Source organism: Quercus lobata, unplaced genomic scaffold (assembly GCF_001633185.2).
Source record: "Quercus lobata isolate SW786 unplaced genomic scaffold, ValleyOak3.0 Primary Assembly Scq3eQI_205, whole genome shotgun sequence".
Taxonomy (NCBI): domain Eukaryota; kingdom Viridiplantae; phylum Streptophyta; class Magnoliopsida; order Fagales; family Fagaceae; genus Quercus; species Quercus lobata.
In genome coordinates, this window is record NW_022154710.1 from 82,596 (window position 1) to 91,663 (window position 9,068).

A 9,068-nucleotide genomic window follows, 5' to 3' on the forward strand; every position below is an offset into this window, starting at 1 on the left:
CTTTTTCATTTCTATTAAGACTCTCAAAGTGCATGACCAATAGAACCTTAACTCAATTGAAACCCTAAAATATTTCAAAAAGATATTGTAAATGTGTTAAATCATCAATTATAGATTAATCTCCCCTAATAGTTTGAAACTTTAATTTTTGTAAACTAATATCCTACAAAACTATACACCAAATAATATCTCTCTCTCTCTCTCTTAAAATCAAAATATAAAATTAAAAATTAGATTACAACTTTATTTAACTATGCATCGTCTTATATCCAAAATAAAGTATCTTTTTCAATCGCAATATATTTTTATTTCTTTTTATTAATATTTATAATTCAACTATGATATTCAATTCTCTATATGAAATTAACATTAATCTAGTTGATATTATTTATATATTTTTATGTATCAAATTAACCTTAATTTAATTAGTATTAAATAATTTTATTTAATTAATATTTACATATTAAAGGCCCTATATAAATTTTTTGCCTTAGGTCCCAAATTATGTTGGGCTGCCCTGATAATGTACAGACCTTAATCATTTGTAACTTAAACCATTTAATCACAGATTATCATCAATAAGAAACACACTCTCTCTGCCTCTGTGTTTCTCTATTTCTCTGTGTTTCTTCACACCACCACAAGTTGATTGTTAACTTAATCTCTTGCTGTTTATGCTTGTCATTCCATCCCCTTAATTTTCTAGCTTGTCCACTCCCCGCCTTTCTTCTGTCACTGCTGTGTGTGTTACAGACAATTAATTAATGGGTATAAGCTGCTGGGTTTGCTGTGGTTTTCTTCTTTACCTTGCTCTTTTTCTAACACCTTTTCCCATCTTAATGACGGCCCAGCTTTACCGTCATCAGATTGCCAACTCTTCTACTTCATGGACTAACAGTCCCTCCACTCGTGATTCTTTGAAATTGGGTGATGGATCATTTCTGAAAATGATATATCCTTCAATATCCAACTACGATCTCGAAGCTGGATATGTTGATAGTGATTGTGGTTGTGGCTTCATCTATAATCGAACGTCCAACAGTTCTCTCTTTGCCATTTTCGTCGATTATATATACTGGAACATTAACAGTACTTATGAGCTTGTTAGTCCAGAAATACTCTGGTCTGCTAACCCAAAGAATCCGGTTAGCATTAATGCGACTTTGAAGTTCACTTCAGAAAGAGGTTTGGTATTACAAGATGCTAATGGAACTGAAGTGTGGTCCACAGACATTAGCGGCAAATCTGTGGCTGGCCTAAACTTCACCGAGTACAACCTAATGCTCTTGGATGACAATCAAGCAATAATTTGGCAGTCTTTTGATCACCCAACAGACACGCTGGTTCTCGGGCAAAAGTTGATGCGACAGCAACAACTTACTAGTGAAGGAGGATTGTTTTCGATCTCTCTCACCAGTCATGGGTTGTTTGCTTATGTCAATTCTAATCCTCCTCAACCGTATTTTTATTATGAAATTGACAACCTTTATAACATCAGTTATGTTCAATTTCTGAATCAAAGTTTAGCTTTCTTTGAAGTTGATCTATTACCTTACGCAATTGGTAAGCAATTATACTTTGATTCCTTTCCTTTGTCTCAGTACATGAGACTTGGGCCTGACGGACACCTGAGAGTGTTTGATGCACAATGGACGCAAGTGTCTGATGTCATCACACCAAATATTTTTGACTGTGGCTACCCTACGTTTTGCGGCAATTATGGAGTTTGTACAAACGGCCAGTGTACTTGTCCTGGACTCATAAGTGGGTTAAGCTATTTTAAGCAAATCAAAGAGAGGCGGCCTGAGCTTGGATGCTCCCTGGTTACTCCCTTATCTTGTGAAGCTTCCAAAAATCAGGTTCTTTTAGAGTTCGAGAACATCACATACTTACCCCTTACAAATTACCCCCAAGATGTAAATATAGACCGTCGAAGTATAAGTTTAGCGAGTTGTAAATTGGCTTGCTTAAAAGACTGTTCATGTAAAGCAGCTATTTTTAATTCAAGCAACCGTGTGGGGAGTTGCTATTTACAATCCCAAAATTTTTCCCTGATGTCCACTGATGCAAAACCAGAACTTTACTTTAAAGTATACATCAAGGTCCAAAATGTTCCTCCTAGAAAGCGAAAACATCAGCTTGAAATAATATTGGGATCAAGCCTCACATCCTTCTTTATTTTGTTTCTTTTGATTGGAACCTTTATTTTTCTATTTCGGAAAAAGGAAAATGCTGAAGCTGAGGAGTATTATTTGGATCATGTACCAGGAATGCCCACGAGATATTCTTATGATGATTTGCAAGTCATAACAGATAATTTCAATAAGGAACTCGGTGGGGGAGGATTTGGCACAGTTTTTGAAGGGACTCTAGTTGATGGCACTAAGGTCGCAGTGAAGCGTCTTGATGGTTTTAGTCAAATCAAAAAATCATTTTTAGCTGAAGTTGAGACAATTGGCAACACTCATCATTTCAACTTGGTAAGATTGATTGGATTTTGTGCTGAGAAATTTCATAGGCTTCTTGTTTATGAATACATGTCTAATGGGTCTTTAGACAAATAGGTATTTCAAAAAAATCCTGAGATGCTACTTGATTGGCAACATAGAAAGAAGATCATCATGGACGTAGGAAGGGGACTAACTTACTTACATGAGGATTGCAGACAAAAGATAGTTCATTTGGATATTAAACCCCATAATATCCTCTTAGATGAGAACTTTAATGCAAAAGTCTCTGATTTTGGATTGTCAAAACTAGTTGATCGTGACCAGAGCCAAGTTGTGACAACCATGAGAGGAACTCCTGGCTATATGGCTCCAGAATGGTTGAGTTCAGTAATTACAGAAAAAGTTGATGTCTATAGCTTTGGAGTAGTGCTCTTGGAGATATTGTGTGGAAGGAGAAATTTGGATCGCTCTCAGCCAGAGGAAGCAATGCATTTACTTGATCTTTTCAAGAAAAATATCGAGGAAGATCGATTGTTGGATTTGGTTGATAAGTATAGTGAAGATATGCAATTACATGGGGCTGAAGTTGTGAAAATGATGAGGCTTGCAGCATGGTGTTTGCAAAATGATTACACTAAGAGGCCTTCTATGTCCATGGTGGTTAAAGTCTTGGAGGATGCTATGAATATTGAATCTGAACTAGATTATTTCTTCTTGAATCCACCTTTACCAAACATGAGAGCAGGAGTTGATGATCAGAGAGTGCATGTTGTTGATGCTACTCCTTTATTGCCTTCAATTCTATCAGGACCACGATGACTTTAATTGTACCATCTCCGTTGCTTCACCAATGAGGTAATTTCCATACTTTTATTAAATTCTCTCACCCAGTAACTAATATTAATTGTTCAAATTTAACGGGAGCTTTCAACATGAGTCATTCATGTGTTCATTTATTGGCAATAGCATGGCTTCTCTGTTGGCTTTTATTTGAAATTGTTGCAGTGATGTATAAGCGTTTATTCTGTCAGTGACTCTAAAATTTAAGTTTGAGTTGTAGATTATTTGTTGTATTGGTGTGTTTCGATCCTAAATATCAGTGTGTAATATGCGTTCTTTATGTAAGTTTGAACCAAAGTTGCAGATCCGAGATGTTGCTGTTCATAATTATATACATATCTAGTTCAAAGTTCAGACTCTCCTGGTTTAAATCACATGAGAATGGTTGGAATTGTGAGGTCACAGATCAAGTTTGCATATTGAAGTTTCGATTACCTAGAGAAAGGATCAGAACATGCAAGTTAATTTTTGACAAAAAAATCTTTGGTGTATTGTAGTTACATCCATTTCTTGAGCACAAGGACATTTGATACAATTATTATTATTATTATTATTATTATTATTATTAAGCATACATGTCCAATTGCAAAAAGGAATTTTAGTGAAGTCTCTTTATCAGATGTTGCTGAAAAATCTTATTTAGACCCCTCCAACCTATGCAACGGAATAACGAATTAATTAAGTGATTTTCAATGAATTCCAAAAGTTAACAATTTGATATATTGCACAAATTCAATAGGTAGCACCAAAATCCACAATAAATAACAATAAAAAGAATATAAGGATATGGTAATGAAGTGGAATTTTGAAGAACTTCTCAGAAGAAAAACGAGGGATGGTAAAGTTTGGGACTGAACTGTGAACATGATACAATTTTTTGCAGATTAGTGTGTAGTGTAAATTGATTCATATCAAAACATGTTGACATAACACAATTAATAAATGGGTCAATTGCGGGTTGACTGGCTTAAATCACAGTCAACTCGATTCATATAAATAAGTACCATATCATTTTTATTTAACATAAATATGAATTCTAAAAAGATTTTGGTGATTAAAAGAATTTTAATAGTTATATTGATTAATTCTTTATTGAAACTTTATTCCTAATCCTTTTTCCCAAAAACAATGAAAGCAACTTTATTTTTGCTTTATTTTCCTAGACCCATTTTTACTTTAATGTCTACCCTCTTTACAAGGCGAGATAATACCGAGCAAGTAGTACGCAAAGGCGTTCCAAATGAAGAATTAATCAAGCCCAATGAGTGTTTGTCGATAATGTAGTGTTAGACATGCCTGTTGTGCAAACTGAAATTATGGGGCTTTTGGAGGGCTGGCCCTAATGAGCCCCAATGGAGCCTTGATCGAGAATCATATCTTGGAAGCGTAGAGGCTTAGGTAATTCCTTTACAGTTAGTTCCAGCTCAAAAAAAAAATGTCAGATCTGGAGGCAAAACCATCCATCTAATTATTTCTTATGGAAACCAAACAATTAATAAGTAGGGAAAGGGAAGTACTAGGTTCACAAATGGAAGTTCGAGGAATTTTGTTGTGTTGGTCAGGTTATCGAGCATCCCACCTTTTTTTTTTTTTTTTTTTTTGAAAGATAAAGATAGAAATTCTATTGATAATCCGAATAAAGAATAGTATACCAGATAAGGAAAAAGCCCAGTAGGTAATGCCTTACGTTCTTCAGGTATCCAACTTAGAAGGAAAAAAAATGTAATCCATGTGGCAAGTGCAAATAGGATTTTTTTTTTTTTTTTTTTGAAAAAATATTATAACTCTATTAATAATGATTAAAAATAGAGCTTTTTTTTTTTTTTTTTTTTTTTGTGTGGAGAATAGTCTCTTCATGATTTTAAGCATTGAAATTATGTTTTAAAAATATGATTTCACCTAAAATTCTGCTGGAAATCGTGTTTCCAAAACACTTCTGTTAATGGTGCAAAATTTTCTCCATTCCCACTTATTAAATTTTACCTACCTCATCCAAATCAGTTTAAAAATCAAAATTTCAAAATTTATACTAAAACACAATTCACAAATTGCTATGAAATTATGTTTTCAAATATGATTAAAGTGTAGAAATATAATTTCAAATTTATACTAAAATTTAGTTTTCAAAACATAATTTCACAAATTATTCATGATTTCAATGTAAAAAAACAAATTTTACCTTGCATAGATGGCAAAATTAAAAAAATTTCACTAAAATATTGTTTTCGAAATAAAAATTCAATGTAACCACCGCGCACCCTTAGCACGATGGTCACTCTACAAATATAAGTACTTGTAGGATGTAGGGGGCAAGGGCTGAGATTCAAGTCTCTAAGAGTGAGCTTCACACATATATAAACTTAGATTATGTTAGAGTAGAATTTCTATATTGTATCAAAAAAGAAAAAAAAGTTCCATGTAGAGAGTTACCTTATTAGCTCCTACCACTATACCACATTAGCAAATTTTTAAGTAAAATTGTGTTTTGAAAACATAATTTTAAGATAACGCTATTCTCCAAAATAGTTTTCCCAAAAACTATTTTTAATACTCCCTCCATCCCAAATTATTGGCCTACTTAGAAATCCCAACTATTTAGAGAAACATTATTAAATTCATTATCTCTTTAAAAATAAGTTAGAAGTTTCCCAAATTACCCGTAAATAAATTTTTCAAGAAGTTAAACAACTGTGCATATAAAATAAAAATAAAAATCCTTGTCTCTTAAGAAAATTTCAAAATTATCATAGATTACGAACTCTATTGGTGTACTACTACTACAATTACAAACTCTATTGGCTGTAGATTATAAACTTATTTTCAAATTTAAAATTATGTAGCCACCGGGCCTCATCCAAATTTAATATAATTACTGATAATTTCTTCAAGGTCATAATGGGAATGTTAATAAAATAATGAGATTTGACTTTTCAAACATGACTTAATTTTGGGACATTCCAAAATAGAATACATGTCAAACAAATTGGGACAAAGGGAAATCTCAAAAAAAAAAAAAAAAAAAGGGACTGAATGAGTAATAAATAATAGGTTAAATTGCATATTACACCCTTAAAGTTTGGAGATGTTTGGATTTTAAACCCTAAAGTTTCCGAATTTGGATTCTACCCCTAAAGTTTGGGAGAGTTTGGATTTTACACTATAAAGTTTCAGAATTTAGATTTTACCCCTTAAAGTTCTATTCCATTTGCATCAGCAGCCCTTTTGTCTATATTTTCTATTAAGGATCACATAAACTTGTGGATTCCAGTCAACTTAACTAATAAAGTCTCTGATAGTTGAATAAGAGATCTAAGATTCAATCTCTGCCTACACCAAAAACTGATTGATATCTTGGTCTGATGATAAGGAGTTATCATCAGAAGCGGACGTCATAGGTTGAAACTCTCTCTCAAAAAAAAAAAAAAAAAGGTTCACATAAACTTGTCACGCATATTTAGTTCATTCAATAAAATGATGCCACACCATTTTTATTATGTCATGCCATTTTTAATTATAAATTTTTTTAGTTCATACAGTAAAAATCTCTAGTGATTTTTTTACTTTCATTTTTTGGGTTAATAATATATATATATATATATATTTTTTTTTTTTCTTTTAAGAATCAACGAACAAAAGAGCTTTATTTATAGAGTTCACATCATTTTGCATTGGTATCAATCAAGCCTAAAACTTAAATAGAAGCAGGTGGGGGGCAATAAAAAAGCTATAAAACTACTTTTCCCTTTTCATTACACTGTGACTATCAATGCTTTTGCTTTCTTAGAGCATCCACTGAGTCTTACATAATAGAAAAGGACACAAATTTTACACATTTTGTCTCAAAAATACTCCACATCAATGATTTTAAAAGTGTGCATATTTGCACATTTGCTACAGTAACCGTGCATATATGCACGGTTACTGTAACTCTTGTATATAATAAAAAACATTTTTTTCTCTCTCCTTCACCTCACTCTCTCAGCTTCTCACTCTCACCAATCAGTCCACCGATCAGTATCACTGATCTCACCTCAGTCCACCGATCTCATCTCAATCCACCGATCAATCCATTAAGCTCACCTCAGGCCACCAATCAGTCCACCGATCAGTATCACCGATCTCACCTCAGTCCACTGATTAGTTCACCAATCTCACCTCAAGCCACCGATCTCACCTCAGGCCACCAATCTCACCGATCTCACTCTCACCGCCGATACGATCTCATCAATAGGATCTCTCTAACCTTTGATCCTTTTTTAATTTTTTTGTTTGATCAATTTTGGATTTTTTTGTTTGATCAGTGGGTTTTGGAGTGATGGTGCTTGATGATGGTCGATTGATGATTGTGGGTTAATGATGGTGGCTAGGTGGGTTGATGTTGGGTGTGGATTGATCGTTGATGGTGGGTATGGATGAATATCTTGTTTGAATAAATGTGTATAATAGACAAACTATTGTGGGTGTTTCATAAAAATGGAAGTGTAAAATAGAAAAAGTAGGTTTTAGATGTGCAAATTTACAAAATTTTTGCATCCACTGATGCGAATGCTCTTACATTTCTCTTTAAACAAGAGTTGTACTTGTAGTTTAAAAAAAAAAAAAAAATGTTGTACTTGTACACAGGATTGATCACTTTTAGTGTCCAATTGGGAAAAACTTAAGCCTCTTACTGAATAGTTAATATAATATACATGAATATCGCTTAAGTCAAAAGATTTAAATTTATGAGTTTGGACACAATTATGTTATATTTACAAAACTTGTGCATATTATACATAATTACTTACAGCACTTGAATTACTCTGAAAGTCCAGCCGAAACACCCTCCAAAAAGTCTCAAAACACTCTTAAATAGGACCTATAATTAATCATGAAAATTACTTAATATCCTCCACCAAAATATAAAGCTTATTGAATTATATAAACTAACTCAATAAGATTATACTTTGTTGAACTAATTAATAACATCAACACATGGAATCTCTACCCAAAAATGTTTCCTTGAATATATCAAACTTTAGAGGCAGTAGCCAATATATTGTAAACTCATGATTTGATATTTGCCCCTACGGAAAGTAAACCCTTATACATTATTTAAGCTTTATAATCTTGACTTTTGTTCTAGAATACAAGCTGTATGGACCCTAGGATTTAATATATATATATATATATATATATAACCCAAAGAAAACGTAAAAGCCATGTGCATAATCAAACTGTGAAACCCGTGGCTTTATTCTATAGCAAGTTTTGTAATCCATGACTTTATCTAGACAGCACGTAGTGGCTTTGTTCTTAAATGTAATCCATGGCTTTATAATCCCAAAGTTATAAAAAAATAAAATAAATAAAATAAAAAAACGTTAAGCCCATCTAATCTATATAACCACCAAGAAAATGTCAAAGCCGTGTTGTTCTTGAATTAGGATTTGCAATCTAGGAATTAATATGTATATAACCCAATGAAGAACGTAAAATCATCTACACGAAATTAAGATTTATAGTATAAACAATCCTCTTTTAAACAATCTACCCATCATTATCGATTCCATGATAAGTTTCTAACTTTTTAATTCTTTGATTCTAACAAATGAGAAAACATATCTGGAATTCTTTGGTTGCCTCTTTAATTAACTCCAAGGAAAAATACACCTCCTAGCCTCCTTAGTGATGAATCCATTTCTATGAAAAACCCTAATTTATCTCTTCATCTACCTTATATTTGATGCATCAAAGATGTGGGCTTAGTGGGGTAGTGGGTTGTAGTTTAAAACCCAC

The 9,068-nt window shown here is 32.8% G+C and overlaps 1 pseudogene; it reads left to right on the forward strand.

The window, feature by feature from the left end:
• Positions 1–839: 839 nt before the first annotated feature.
• On the forward strand, positions 840–3,379 carry LOC115973037 (annotated as a pseudogene).
• The last annotated feature ends 5,689 nt before the right edge of the window (positions 3,380–9,068 follow it).